Genomic DNA, 16,693 nt, shown 5'->3' with positions numbered 1-16,693 from the left:
ATGACGGAAAAAATAACATAATACGTGTGAGGAAAATAACTATATTTCTTCAACAATCAATTAGGCACATTTCACACTAAAAACTACGGTTGTTAAGCAGTTCATTTCATCAGAGGAGACAAAATTTGCCACGTGGTGAAAAGTGTGATCTCACATGAGGTACAGCATCACAATAATGCAGGAAACAACGTTCTACATTTCGAGTATGTCCACCCCTGGCTTGGATACAAGCAAACACACGTCTTCTCACTGATGTGGTCAAACGTCTAATGACGTTGGCTAGGATACGCTACCATTCTTCAGTGAGAGCCTGAGCCATCTGCTGTCTGGTAATGGCTGGAATCTGTCGCCTGCGAATCTGTCTGTCAAGGTGATCCCATGAGTGTTCGATGGGCGACATGTCGGGAGAGCGGGCCAGCCATGGGAAAATGTTGACGTTGCTGACGTTGAGGAAGTTCTGAACAAGTCTGGCAACATGTGGACGGGCGCTGTCGTGTTGAAATCACAATTCATGTGGTTGCTGTTGCAGAAATGGCAGGACAGTTGGTCTCAGTACCGTTGCGAAGTCAGTTTGCCATTTACCACAATCAGATCAGTGTTTTGCTCACCGCATATCCCACCCCTGACCATGACACTTTCTCCCCCGTAGGGCTCCGGGTCCTGTATGCAACATCGAGCTGTACGTTCACCCCTCCTTCTGTACACTGTCACTCTTCCATCGCCAATGGACAAACAGAATCTGCTTTCGTCGGAAAACAATACCATCCGCCAGTCACGTAACTGGTAGCGTCGAACTTGATCGACCCAACGTAGTCACAACTGGCGATGTCTATCCGCCAGCAGTGTTCCCCGGTATGGTCGACAGACATTGGTACCATAGGCACGTAGTCGTCGTGCAACTGTCCTTCGGCTCATGGGGTGACCTAATGCCGTTGCCGCAGTTGACGTCAACGTCAGGAAGCGATTTCGCAGGTGCGGAAGTTTTGGAATTCTAGTTCTCAGGGTGCCGGTCTTCCTGTGCCGTTGTTACCGGGGTCTGTCTGACGTCTGACCAGTCTGCTGATGCCGCTGCCGAATGTTCCTGACGGTGACTACGGAGCAGCCAAACGTTTTTGCTAAATGTCCTGTTGTGGCTGCCATCTGCAGCATACCAATAGCTCTCTCGCGTTGTGCTAGTGATTACTTTGGCATGTCTTTTCTATTGCGTTGTATGTCCTTCTGTCATGTGCCACCGTATTTATACCCACTTTGCACGTGAATTTCCATGAACCCGCAATGCACGTGATTTTCAAAATTTCTCCCACAAACCTTAACCAGGGTGCGTTGGTGAGGAAACGTCTGCCAACAACACACTGCCTGGTGTGCCACCATTGTTTCGACTATATACGTTTAAATGCGTTCGGAGATTATTTCAGAATGCAAATTGTTTGAAGGGAAAGTTTCTTTTTCCCGTCAGTATATAATGAAGCACACTGCAGACAGAAATTAACTTTACCCGATTACCCGATCATTCCGAGTTTGACTACGGTTTGACAAAAACCTGTTCGGGAGCCTCCAGGGCCTACCTATAATTATTATACCCCGCAACGCGTTTTGGAGGGAGTATTAAAATGCATTCCATCCGTCCGTGCACATTTATCTTTTCCGTACCAGAACTTTATTACCATTCAATATTTCTTTACCAAACTTGGCACACAGATACATCTGGTGGTGTCCTAGTGCGTTCAGGTACACTCACCCGAACATGTTGGAAAGGAGAATCGAGTCCATGACTCAAGGACAAATTGCCCAGCTAGATCATGGAGCTCCTGCACCACCAGAGTGTACAGAGGTTTAGATGCTCGCCTCTGCCATTTGCAGGATCAATTACAATTTACTTACTATGTAATGTGTGTGTACACACACATACACACACAAACATTTATTTATTTATTCATTTATTTACATATTTATATATCTACAGATATATGTGATAGTAGCTGAATAGTATTGTATGAACCTGACACAGCTGTGGATGGGGTAGACCTAGTAATTAAAAAACACTCGACCGGAACAGATTATATACTGGATGGTTGGTTAAACTGGGAACATTCACGGCACGTTTTGCACTGTGTTGGATGTACTGAACACATCTGTCCTGTAGCCTAAACCAAATCCGAACTCTCCTTGTTTCACAAGTTTATCAAACAATGGGAAAATTTTATAATGGATTAACTACTACTACTAATATTAAGATATATGTGTTGAAAAAAAGGTTTCATAAGCAAGTTGGTTGCCCTCAGAAGCCTCCTTAATGTTGTAAGTTTGGTAGAAGAGTCGGGTTTTATGAGACGTCCATGGTCCATAGCGCATGTTCTCTTAGCACCATACCAGGTCTGTTTGTCTCTTGTTTCAATCCTGTAGCACACATTCCATGTGTAGCCAGGAGATTTCCCACCATAACTCTAATCTTGAAAATTTGATATCGGGATTCAGCACATCAGCCTCCTGTTGTACCAAAGCTTCTAACCTCTGTTCAACCTCTTCAATTGTAATTCAATTGATAAATGTAAGATGTACATAACGAAGTACATCCGGCTGGGGCCCTTCCAGGTAGCTACAGTCTTGTCAGCCGCCATCTTCCTAAGTGAGGTGATCCTGCGTCACCTGCTGGGGATCTATAGCCCTTTTTTAGTCTACTCTGTTTTATGATACCTTTTGATGACAACATGCCACTTAAACCAAAATAGTTGTGATCCGCTTGTAGTTTTTTTTCTGTCCATCGACGACTGGTTTTTATCTTCAAAATCATTTCATCTTTGTTTCAAAAACTCCTTCTGTGGAAATGTTTAACGCTCAATATTTACTCACTCAGTAATAATGGTCTCAGCACGTACACTGAACAGTGCTTCGGTTGCAATACAAACGTTGTATATCCATAAAAATGTGTTCTATCCATCAGTTGTATAGAATATTATAATTGTATAATTGTAGTAATGTACAGTACAGTATAATTTTTATGAACTTTTAACAAAAAACATGTAGTATTGTCAACGGGCGGATACGGTGACTGGAGAATTAGCTCATGATTTTGATGAACATTACGTTGACGAAGACAGATGGACACGTTGATCAAGACGAAGGCTTAGTTTAGTTGTTCAAACTTCTTTAGTTGGTTTCACAAGACATGACAACCAAGTATACATGAATGAGGTGAGCGGACTTCCAGCTCAACCCCAGGGCCTTTCCTGCGAGCGGCATAATCCTGCTCGCGGTCGTCCCTACAAAGACAGTCGGAATGCCGGACCTAACTCTCACATCTCACCTGCAGTATAGATGTGAGCGTACATATATATAGTTTTTAACAACAATAGACAGGCAAAGATTCTACAATGGACAGAAAAGACATTCTGAAGAATCAAAAGGGCATTGTTGTAGTTACGGATGAAACTAGAACTTCATACTTACGTTTATAAGTCTGATAAAACTGATACCCGGGGGCAGTACAAGCGGTTACAGACACATTACTGAAACGTTCCTGCAAGGTGACACACGTTAGACCATCAGGAGTGAAGTGAAAACTTTCACAGTTCTTCTCTTGGCTGCATGCAGCACAACAACCAATCTTTGTCACACGTGACAAAGTATGTATTTGAGACAGCAATGTCGTCCTATCGTCATACTCCTTTAGACGTCGCACTTTCAAATATTTGTAGGAACTGGGTGCTGCAATGTCCCTCAACATGACGATAATAATGATACAGATACATCGTATGATGAGACTGAAGATTTTTAACTTTGGCATCATTAAGGTTTGGAATTGTTTGTTACTGCAACGCCGGTGTCCGAAAACTCGTTCAGAGCAACAATCCTCTGACTAAATGACAGACAACCTGACTGTATGTACTAAGATGATAATTGTGCGCATGCCCAAAGATACATTATAAATGAAGGCCATATCTATATTTGATAAGAAGACTGTTATCATTTTCGAGCAAATATGTTTATAATATCACCAGTTCTCAGCTTAGTAACTCAAGAACGGTCTAACTCAAGTGTGCTTTAAAATAAAGTTAATGGGTATGTGAAGTGTGACATTGAATGGTGCAGTTTTCATGGCTAATAGTCATTGGTAGATGAGTCTTGAGAGGAAGGATATATTTAAATGAAATAATGCCCCACCTTCCGGTCTCTTGGTCTCTTTGTCTTGATTTCCTTTGTAGGTGTAATGACCGATAGAAATGCTACACCTAAACTTTTTCTTATGTGTACACTGAAGTAATTTGAACACAATGAATGGTAAAATTTTATTATTGCAATGGACTAATACTGAGACTTTGATCGTTTTAATAAATTTATTAGCATACTTTATGACAACCCGTTACTTTGAAGGAGGACACTTGAACTTGTCCCACACTATTTGTGGCTTTCACGACGTGTCATGGGTGGTTAAAAATGTATTAGTGAGGTCTTGTTGCAACTCTGACAATATAAATCTGAAGGCTTGATCAGAGGTACAACGAGAGCCTGTCCTTTCCATCACAAGCTGTTCTTCCTCCTTCTCGTTTAAGAAACTCGCGGATGTGGTCGCCCACACGAAAAAAACCTTCATGCTGTAATATAGACGAGTGTGGCTTTAATAACCAAACAAGCAAACCTTACTCCGTGATTAGTGTATTTTGTCTCTGTTCGATGCTACGGATATTACTTTCCTTTTGGAAATCGCGTCATGAAGTAGTAATTTTAGAGTGTACCAAAATGAATTGGAACTGTTATACGAAGTTGGCATATCCAAATTATTCTAAATCACTGCTATCTAAGTGAAGAAACTTAAATAGTTTTATATACATTTGTATCGTATTTACATAGCGGCAGTAATAACATCTTGGAAAATAGTCGTGGCAGAAATTCGACTTTTATGTGAAACGGAAGTAAATCTGTCATGTTTGACAGACAAAGAATAACAAAACGCTTCTGTTGTCTTTGATATCGTATCGACAATTGTAAGATTGGGCTTGTTAAAACTGAAAAGCAACCTTTAGGTACAAAACTGATTTGTCAGGGGGTTCTTGGAAAATCTGATGGCATGCATTTTCCACAAATCACGAATTAACGAAGTGAAGTTGAAAAATAGCTCCCAGGGTCCCACTCCCCAAAGCAATCGTTGCTCTACGACAGTCGTAAGTCTTGCGTTGAAGTATGGGAGTCTTAGCGACCAGCAGGATCGGGTGATCAGGCCTGCTGACTTGGCTGAGAGATTGTATCCCAGTTACGTAGATTGATGCTCATGCTGTTGAACACAGGATTGTCTGTGCCAGACTCGTTTATTTACTGAACGCGGGCATACAGCTAAAGTACGACTAAATTTGGCGTTAAACACAAAGCAAACAAGAACTTCATTTCCTCATATTTTAAAAATACAACGACATAATTGATTATCTGTTGTGATAGACTTGCGTGTATTTGTTGGTATCACCCTTTAAATAAAGACCGCCTTCACGGTTTAGTGATTAGAGCGCCGACCGGAGAGCGGAAGGTCGATGGTACGATGCACGTCCGTGTCCTCGTCCTACCAAAACACGTTTAATGTATGGTACTTGTTGGTCCCTGCCTGGCACTCGGCATTGATGGGTACAACAAGGACTGGTCAGCTCGGAGCCAGTATAACGTGTCTGAGTGGTGTATTCACTGTGGCATGGTATCTCAGTGGACTTGCACTAGAAACAAGTGAACTACACAGGCGGTGACGCCAATACCAGGGCCTAGATCTTCGAAGCTCTCTTAGCGCTGGGATAGTCGTAATTTAAAGTTCATGTGTGGCTCTTACGACTGTATATCTTAGTGCTGGGATAGTCGTAATTTAAAGTTCATGTGTGGCTCTTACGACTGTATATCTTAGTGCTGGGATAGTCGTAATTTAAAGTTCATGTGTGGCTCTTACGACTATATATCTTAGCGCTGGGATAGTCGTAATTTAAAGTTTATGTGTGGCTCTTACGACTATATATCTTAGTGCTGGGATAGTCGTAATTTAAAGTTCATGTGTGGCTCTTACGACTATATATCTTAGCGCTGGGATAGTCGCAATTTAAAGTTCATGTGTGGCTCGTACGACTATATATCTTAGCGCTGGGATAGTCGTAATTTAAAGTTTATGTGTGGCTCGTACGACTGTATATCTTAGTGCTGGTATAGTCGTAATTTAAAGTTCATGTGTGGCTCTTACGACTGTATATCTTAGCGCTGGGATAGTCGTAATTTAAAGTTCATGTGTGGCTCGTACGACTGTATATCTTAGTGCTGGGATAGTCGTAATTTAAAGTTTATGTGTGGCTCTTACGACTGTATATCCTAGCGCTGGGATAGTCGTAATTCAAAGTTCATGTGTGGCTCGTACGACTATATATCTTAGTGCTGGGATAGTCGTAATTTAAAGTTCATGTGTGGCTCTTACGACTATATATCTAAGCACTGGGATAGTCGTAATTTAAAGTTCATGTGTGGCTCGTACGACTGTATATCTTAGTGCTGGGATAGTCGTAATTTAAAGTTCATGTGTGGCTCGTACGACTGTATATCTTGGCGCTGGGATAGTCGTAATTTAAAGTTCATGTTTGACTCGTACGACTGTATATCTTAGTGCTGGGATAGTCGTAATTTAAAGTTCATGTGTGGCTCTTACGACTGTATATCTTAGCGCTGGGATAGTCGTAATTTAAAGTTCATGTGTGGCTCTTGCGACTATATATCTTAGTGCTGGGATAGTCGTAATTTAAAGTTCAGGTGTGGCTCTTACGACTATATATCTTAGCGCTGGGATAGTCGTAATTTAAAGTTCAGGTGTGGCTCTTACAACTATATATCTTAGCGCTGGGATAGTCGTAATTTAAAGTTCATGTGTGGCTCTTACGACTATATATTCTAGTGCTGGGATAGTCGCAATTTAAAGTTCACGTGTGGCTCTTACAACTATATATCTTAGTGCTGGGATAGTCGTAATTTAAAGTTCATGTGTGGCACTTACGACCATATATCTTAGTGCTGGGATAGTCGTAATTTAAAGTTCATGTGTGGCTCGTACGACTATATATCTTAGTGCTAGGATAGTCATAATTTAAAGTTCATGTGTGGCTCGTACGACTATATATCTTAGCGCTGGGATGGTCGTAATTTAAAGTTTATGTGTGGCTCTTACGACTGTATATCTTAGTGCTGGTATAGTCGTAATTTAAAGTTCATGTGTGGCTCTTACGACTATATATCTTAGCGCTGGGATAGTCGTAATTTAAAGTTCATGTGTGGCTCGTACGACTTTATGTCTTAGCGCTAAGAGGGCTTCAAACATCTCTGCTGTGGACTTTGGATCTTGTGTTCACAAGGACTACACAATCACTGCACGGTACTACTGGTATACGGTATATCGCAATACACTTTTCAAAAGATACATGTTGAACTATTTTTTTCATACTTTCTATTGGGTAAAGAGCACACATGGAGATTTTGTGATTATCTTTATTGTTTGAATTGAAATCTACGCCACGGTTGTGAGGTATTGCCAGCGTAGTATTTATTGGTCGATAATTTACCTTGAAACATTTACAGAAATAATGATACATTAATTATAAATATAACAAAAATCATCAATGTGGAATAGTTCGAACTAGTAGTTGTAAACAGACTAAAAATTAGGTTCTCGAAAAGCTCACGGTAATGGTGTTTTCACTTCAAAATATCTGATACACTCTGTTTGCTTATCTTATCCGGGAGCGGGGGTATTGGGTTGTGGGATTAAGTAGAATGTCGTTATTGTTGAGCTGTACATTGAGCGAGTATGTGGTTAATGTCATCTTGTGTATTGCAGTGTGGGCATAGGTCGTCTGTGTGTCTGTTTTGTATGTATAGGGTGTGCTTTAATTTTGTGATGCCTGTAATGAGTCTGTTAATGGCCGAGTCAATGTGTTTTATGCTGGAGTATGTGGGGATTTTAGTGATTGGTGATTTTGTTATAGATTGACTCATGTGGACTTATTGGTGTTGATGTGATGTTGAAAGTTTACATGTTGTATGTTGGATTTAATGAGTTGTTTGATTTCTATTTCGGATGTGTGGAAGTTAGTGTTGGGTGATATGTGTGTTGTTGCAAGTTTGTGTCTGCTGTATCGTTACCAGGTATGTTTGTGTGGCTGGCTATATACAGGAATGTAATGTTTTTATTTAGGCTTTGAGTGAATCTGTTTGAATGACTGTTCTGGGTGGGATCTGGATGTGACTTGGAGTGCATGTTGTGTATTTGTTTGATGGAACTGAGTGAGTCGGAGAGGATGAGGAAGTTAGATTGGGGAAGGGAGGGAGGGAATTAGGTGGAGTGCAGTGAGGATTACTGATAGTTCTACAGCGTTTATGGAGGTATTGTTGTGTAATGGGGGTTGGTTGTAATAATGGGTGTTTGTTGTACATGTATGCCTATGCCGGTGAGTTTGTTTGGGTTGATGGAGGTGTCGGTGTATATTTGGGTGTGGGTGGGTAGTTTGAGTTGATGTAGTTGAATGAGATGTTTGATATAAGTGGTTCTGTAGTAAGTGTTGGAGGGTGGAGTGGAGTGGAGGGTAGTGTCAGTGGTTGGTGGTTTGCTGTGAATGTAGCTTGTAATTGGAGGCGTGTGCTTTAGTCCGCGTAGTCCAGCCTCGACAGTATAAGAGTTTTGTATATGTAAATTAATGTGTGTTTGTCGGCACCCCAGTTTGTGCCGCTCAGAGCATTAAGTTGAGATCTTTTGGACAGGAGTTGACCAGATTTTGAATGTTGAGTGTCCATGTTAGGTGTTGGTCAAAAGTTACGCCTAGGCATTTGGTTTCTTTTTTTAATTCAATTTACTTGTGCATACAGAGTTTTGAAGAGAACACCCACGGGTCTTTTGTGACATTTATGATGAACCCCCACTTATGGGCCCAATTTTGAATGTAAGAAAGCATTTTGGGGCATTTGATGGTAACTTGTTCAACTGAGGGGGAGGACGTCCAGAAAGAAATGTCACCTGCGAATTTTGCTCTTGAGATTTCTGGCCATGAGTCTGAGAAGATATCGTTTATCATCAAATTAAAAAGAGTGCGTGATAGTATGCTGCCCTGGGGGTCCAATTTTCTAAGGGATGCGGGTCCAAAAGGGTGTTGTGAGTTTTGAGCATTATGTGTTTGTTGTTATGGAAGGAGTGAATGGCACGTTTTGGGAGTTTTTGTAGTAGGCCGTTGTGCCAAACCATGTCGAAAATTTTGCTAAAGTTAATAACAAATTTAGAGAGAATGTTCTAATCGTGGGTAGTAATTTTGAGGTTTGGCCTTCTGTATACATTTATGATAGTAAAATTTATTTCTTCTGCCGGCATTGAGCTGGAAAGTATATCGCCTTCCCGTCGTCTTTCTTCTCCCTGGCAGTTGGTTAGGCCACAAGCTGACCTAACATTAACATCAGAAACAATGAATTACAATGCAAACAAGAATATAATCAATTAAAACCTAAATATAGCAATTTTAAATCCTTATTTACAGATGGGTCCAAGGGCAGTGGCGCAGTGGCCTGTGCCACTGTCATTGGATCCAGAACAATATCTCCTACATTACAACTCCATTTTCACAGCTGAAGCAAACGCCATATTAACAGCCCTAAAATATATTCAAAGACACCAAAACATAAACAACATATAATCTATTCAGATTCTCTTTCTTGCCTTCAGGCGATTAAAAACTTATCATGTAACCATCCACTTAATAGAAATTATTTAATTGTATGATGATCTTGCTACTTGCCAATACGACATCGTCTTTTGTTGGTTACCCAGTCACGCAGGCATTTCTGGTAACTACAATGGCCGATCTTGCTGCCAAGGAAGCTCTCAACAAATCTGTGACACCACTTCTTATTCCATATTCAGACTATAAAGCCACCATTAGACCTTTTATCCGTGATCTGATGCAGAAGAAGTGGGACACCCAGGCGGGTATAAATAAATTACATGAAATAAAACCCTACTTTGGTTACACCTACTTGGACTATCAGACAAGATTTGCGGAGGTCATCATGCGACGATGCAGTATTGACCACACAAGATATACACATACATGCCTGTTTAAAGGTGACTATCCTCCGTTTTGTATCCCTGGTGATGTGTCCCGGTCAAGCATATCTTGCTTGACTGTGTTGAATTCTCCATCACAAGGGAGAAATATTTCAATGTCAAAACCTTTAAGGTTCTTTTTACCATTGCTAGTTCTCATTTAATTATTGATTTTTTAAAATAAATTGAATTCATTATTGAATTTTAATTAATGTGTTGTAGATAGATGTATTTTAATGATTTGTGGTATAAATTAGCAACTGGTATCGTTAGTGGCCCCTCAAAGGGGGTTAATGTATGGTAAAATTATTTTCCTCCTGAGAGGGTACGTAAGTCCCCAAACTATTCTCAGTTTAATGTTGCTTACCCGATTTTAAGCGTAGTATATTTGTTCTTTTAAAATCTGGCTAAACTTTCGTAAAATCGCCAGCGGCTGAAGGGATGGTGTACATCCAACTAGGTCCATGCAGATAGCAAAAGTCCCCATGGACCCTGGTATGGTGATCTGCCTTCAGTTATTGGCAGGTTGTAGCCCGTTTTTTAATTGTATCGTCCTTAAGAGTTAAATTGTTTTAGATTTAATTACTAGTTTTACTTATCTGTCTGTGATAGTCTAGTTGTTTTACTGTCCTTCGCTGACTGATTGTTTACCATTCTCTATTATGTATATTAGTAATGGTTCTCGTCACGATATGGCTGCAATATTGTCGATATGACAATTATGATAGTAAGATCTTTAATTGTTAAGCGTAGTGTTAATAGCCAGGACTTTTAGTTTTTGTACTGGAATTTGTAAAACTTGATAATTTAGTTGATCTGCGATGAAGATGCCCATGCCCCCGCCGGGGGCGCCTGGGTGATTAGTGGGCCGAGATCTGTCCTGCCGAATGAAAACGTAGCCTGGGATTTTGAAGGCGCCTTTGGGTGATAATTTTGTTTCCTGCAGAGCAATGATGTCGGGGGAAATGGGCTATGGGCTATGAGTGCCTTAAGCTCATGCCCATATGCTCAAGACTGTTGCTGTTCCACTGTATGAGTGCCATGGTTACTGTAATTTGAAAGAGAATTTTAATTTTTTGGTGGTTGGAGTTGTTTGTGGGTTTTGGAGGAGGGAGTGACGAGAAGGGTGTGTTAGGGGTAGAGGAGGTGTAGGATGCTGATAGTATGGATTTGTATGATAAATGGGGGCGTGCGGGGTTTGGCAGGTCGGTGTGTTTCATGGGCTGGTTAATGTTTAGAATGTGTTTTTGTTCGATAGGGCAGGTGTTTTGTGTGGCTGTGTGTCCGTCCGTGTGACAGTGGATGCAGTATTTATCCCATGTGCATTTCTAGATGGTGTGAGTGTCCGACCCGCATTTTGGTCATAAGATGGGTGAATTACATATGTTTGTTGTGTGTGTATGAAAAGCAATATTTACATTGCTGTGGGTAGTGTTTGTACTTTGTAGGTGAGTGCGCCGAAGGTTATGTGTGTGGGTAGAGTGGTTGTGTTTGAAGGTGAGAAATATTGTTTGGGTGTTGGGTTTTGGTCATAAGATGGGTGAATTACATGTGTTTGTTGTGTGTGTGTATGAAAAGCAATATTTACATTGCTGTGGGTAGTGTGTGTACTTTGTAGGTGAGTGCGCCGAAGGTTATGTGTGTGGGTAGAGTGGATGTGTTTGAAGGTGAGAAATATTGTTTGGGTGTTGGTATTGTATTGGGTGGGTCCTCTGTTGTTGATTGTTCTGAAGTGGGTGATTTGCGGTTAAGTAGAGATTGTATTTGCTATGTCAATGTAGTTTTGTTTATCTGTTTCTGATTCCCTACAGTCAATGCGGATAACACCTTGTATTTGTGATTGCCATCTTGGTACTTGCCAACTCACTTGTTTTCCGTCTATGAGTGTTTGGGAGAGTGTGTTATTTAGTGCCTGTTTGTTTCGGAAAGTAATTTTGAAGCCTCAGCCACAATTTAGTTACGCATTTGCATTGGATGTTTCCTGAGGCAGAGTGTGGTATATATACAAGAAGTAGAGTATTACGTGAGGGTGGGCAAGCAGGGATCTGGTGTAACGGGTTGTGCTGGTTATAAAAGACATCCAAACACAGGCTACGGGTGTGAGGTTTTATTTGCGGAAGAACAGTATTGACACCCTGTAACACAATACGATAACAATAAGACAATATAATAAAATCATTGTTCTATCTCAAAAACATGGTTCATCCTTCATATACAGGTGATTATCTCGGTCAAAGCGACATAAAATCATTATTTAGATTACGCAAATGGTTTATCAAGGGTGATAACTCAATGTATGTGTAATGTACATGAGGCATACAATAAACATGGGAACATATGGTTATGGGTTATACATGTTCTTAATAGTAAAACTAAATACAACATGGTGCCAATGACATAAAATGTTATCAGAGGTTCATAGTTGTCATAATATACTATTTACAATGAATATAAAGAACAATAATTAATAGTTTCACTTCGTCAAGTGACAGATCAGTCCGCCTTCGTTTCGTTGGTCGGCCTGCCATAACTATGCAGTGAATGTGAAATAAGCAATTGTGAACAGAGGTAATGAAGATGTTTAAAAATTTATTGAACAGACTGTTAATTTTTATTGCTGTTAACACATATCGATTAAGAATGTTCACGAGTTGCACTGTGACGTCATATATCACTTCTGCTTGTAAAAGGTGTTTTGGAGCAGCGTAAATATAAGCCATATGGCTTGTTCGCCATATCTACAGTTCATTTTGGAAATAAAAATATGTTTAAACCAGAAACGACGAGAAAGACTGCAAAGGATGTAACGTTTCTTTCCATTGCTAGTATAGCTGCCCTGGACTGGTATACCTGAAGTTACAACAGTCTGGCGGCAGTTAGCACTCACTACTCAGTGGGTATTGGTCATGTAAGCAATGTTTTGTTTTGTTTTTGTTTTGTTTTGTTTTTTGTTGTAGATGTTTGTTTTTGTTTTGTTTTGTTTTTATTCCTGGACAGAATACATTAGCTGAACGGGGTACATTTGCAGATAACAAGAAGAAGAAAGAAGGATCGTAGAGAAAAAAACTAAAATAAAACAAACAACATAAAAAGGAAAAGAAAACAGAAAAAGAATGAAAACTTATACTCATCCATACACATTCACACCAACTAGAAGCTTCTGACATGTTGGATACTGCAGAAAAAATCAGCTTTTTGAGGGTCAAGTTGAAACTATGCATGTACTATGTGTGTACCTGTGCATACGTACGTACATGCAAACACACACACACACACACACAAACACAAACACACACACACACACACACACACACACACACACACACACACACACTCATACACACATACATACATCCGCACATATTGCAGCATATTACAAAAGGTTTTCATAAGATGCCCATTTCGTAAACAATTCAGGATATTTGGTTTTATATAAGTGTCTAACTTCTTCTATCTAATAATCGCATTTGACCTCAGTTTGGAAGTGTTTGGTAGGTAATTTTGCATTTTGCACCTGTAGATGTGGAATTTGGCTAGCAAGATGTCTCCATCATAGCAGACGACAGTGCATCTACAGCAGACAAGTATTCGTTATAAAATTAGTATCAATACCCTCGAGGAAGACTTGAATAGATGACGTATGTCACATGACACGATACTGTTATTCCATTGGATACTCTCAATATACAAATATAATAATGGGAAACTCCAGCTTGCCTGCTACAAAATCTTTCAAAATGGATGTGAGCTATGTTTCAGATTTAAAGTTCATAAGGTAACAGTGCTTAAAAAATTACGTTTTCAAACTCATAAATATCAGCGAATGCCTGTACATTGGTTCATGTGTATAATCATAGAAATCACCAATGTCCAAATTTCTACTTATAGCGATGACGAAAGCGATGCGCGTGGTCACGAGTGTATAAATATAGGACCACTTCAATCGTGTGATTCCGTTATCCAACCAAATGTTAATACTTTCATACCCGAGAAACACGAATCAACATCTTTATTCAAGAAGAATGTGGGTCCCTGGCCCATATAATAACATATGGACATAAACATGCGGACAGTCAACATATATTGTCTATTGTATAGGGCACCACACCTACACACACACACACACACACACACACACACACACACACACACACACACACACACACACACACACACACACACACACACACACACACACACACACACACACACACACACACACACACACACACACACACACACACACACACACACACACACACACACACACACACACACACACACACACACACACGATATCTCTTAACACCTCTGATCGATGGGGTAGCCTAGTGGTTAAAACGTTCGCTCGTCACGCCGGAGGTTTGATTCCCTAGATATGTACAATGTGTAAATGCCATATCTGGTGTCCCCGACCGTGATATTGCCGGAATATACCTAAAAGTGGCGTGAAACTAACCTTACTCACCGTCCCTGCTTGAATCTGTCTATTTCGTAACTAGACAACCAATTACATAACAATCAATTCACTGAGCTAAATGCTCGCGTAAAGCCTAATTCTTCCAGCCATGATGATAAAAATATAAAAGAATACATCACATATCCAGAAGACCAACAAGACGTGAGAGATTACAATATATACTGAACATCATTGAAAACGCACCACCCCTAAAATTGTGGATTTCTAAGAGCAGAAGTGAGCAATCTATGTAAATTTTACATATTTGTGTAGACCAATGTTTGATAAAGAAAAGAAGCAAAAAACAATCAAGCAAAACAGTGAAGATTTAATGAAGCTGACAATGAAATAAAGATGGGGTCAAAATGGAAAGTCAGTAGCGTGTATGACCCCCGTTAGCAGCAACACAAGCTGTGCAACGTCTCCTCACTGAACGGATAAGTCTCTGAATAAAGTCCTGAGGCACTGCATTCCACTCTTGCTGCAAGGCATTGTCGAGTTCCCCAAGGTTGTTGATCTGCGGACGACGTGCGAGGCGTTGGCCGATGTAATCCCACAAGTGTTCGATGGGTGACAAATCTGGTGACAATGCAGGCCAATGAAGTAGAGGAATGTTGTTGTTAGCCAGATACTGTATCGAAACACGTGCAGTGTGGGCTCGTGCATTGTCATGTTGAAATGTGTGCAGATCTTGATGCTGGTGAAAGAAGGGAACGACGTTGTTCTGAAGAATGTTGTCACGGTAGTAAACGGCATTCACTCTGCCACGACAAACAATCAGAGCGGTTCTGTGGTGATAACTTATCCCTCCCCACACCATAATGCTGTCCCCACCCCACCGATCGGTTTGCACAACACAATCCTGATGATAACGTTCACCCCGTCGACGCCATACCCGTAGACGCCCGTCAGCATTTCGCAAGTGAAAACGCGACTCGTCGGAGAACACCACACCATGCCAACGTCGTAACAACCACACACGATGCTGTTCAGCCCATTGTCGGCGTTCACGGCGATGCCTGTCAGTCAGGATGGGTCCAACGTAAGGGCGTCGACAACGTAACCCTGCCGCACGGAGACGGCGTCGGACGGTGGAAGCGCTGATCAAACCACGTCGACCCTGGACAGCGTTGGCGGTTCTGGCAGCGGGCAAGGTTCGACCCCGAATATGGCGCCGTACAATGTCTCGATCTTGACGAGGGGTGGTAACACGTGCCTGACCTGGGCGTTGCCGGTCCCTGCTGGTTCCTGTTTGTTGGTATCTGTTAGCAAGCCTCAGAATGGTCGAATGATGACACCCAAATCGTCGTGCAATGTTTCTGCTTGAAGCGCCGACCTGCAACATACCCAAGGCCTGTTCTCGTTCCTCTGGTGACAATCTTGGCATGGCGAAAAAACTTTACTTACGAAAGTACTGCGAAAATGAGAACGGTTTTGTGCCGAAGGTCATTTATACCCCTGAACAGCATGCTTTCTGCATGCAATTTGTGCCCTCCGTGTGTGATGTGCATGAATTTTGTTGTTTTCATGTGATGTGTTCGATGATGTGTTCGAACGATCCGTTTTTACTGTAGAGCGTTATTTACGATCTAGTGTGTTATTATCAAAATTCCCACCATTAATTTTCCATTTCCAAAAGATTCTATTGCCTTATTTCAAAATTTACAGGTGGTGCGTTTTCAATGATGTTCAGTATATATTTCATTTCAATTGTTTTCAAACATACCCGAAGGTCAGAATACATGGTACAATTCGTAGAAGCTGTAAACAGAACGTTTCCTGGGGAGGTTGTTGAGTTATGGTACCCGTGGACATTTGTTTTCTGTTGGAAACTTTCCATTAATGGTCTTTTCGCTTAACGTCGTTCTCAGCCTCATCTATGAGGCTACTGTCCGCAAATATTCGCTTCTGGATCAGACAATCCAGTGAACAACTGCATCAACATCGATTTAGGCAGATGGGATACGATGACATGTGTCAGTCCAATCAGCGAGTCTGACACTCGACACCGTTAGTCGCCTGTCACAACAAGATTATTTCTTCTCGGACAAATCAATCAGGAATTGTGTATGAAATCAGACAGACAAATCGTTACACATTCTTACAGTCTTCAGTCTTCCCTCACAGCTCAAGGAGGGAATGTC

Source organism: Haliotis asinina, chromosome 13 (assembly GCF_037392515.1).
Source record: "Haliotis asinina isolate JCU_RB_2024 chromosome 13, JCU_Hal_asi_v2, whole genome shotgun sequence".
Taxonomy (NCBI): domain Eukaryota; kingdom Metazoa; phylum Mollusca; class Gastropoda; order Lepetellida; family Haliotidae; genus Haliotis; species Haliotis asinina.
This window is presented reverse-complemented; position numbering follows the sequence as displayed.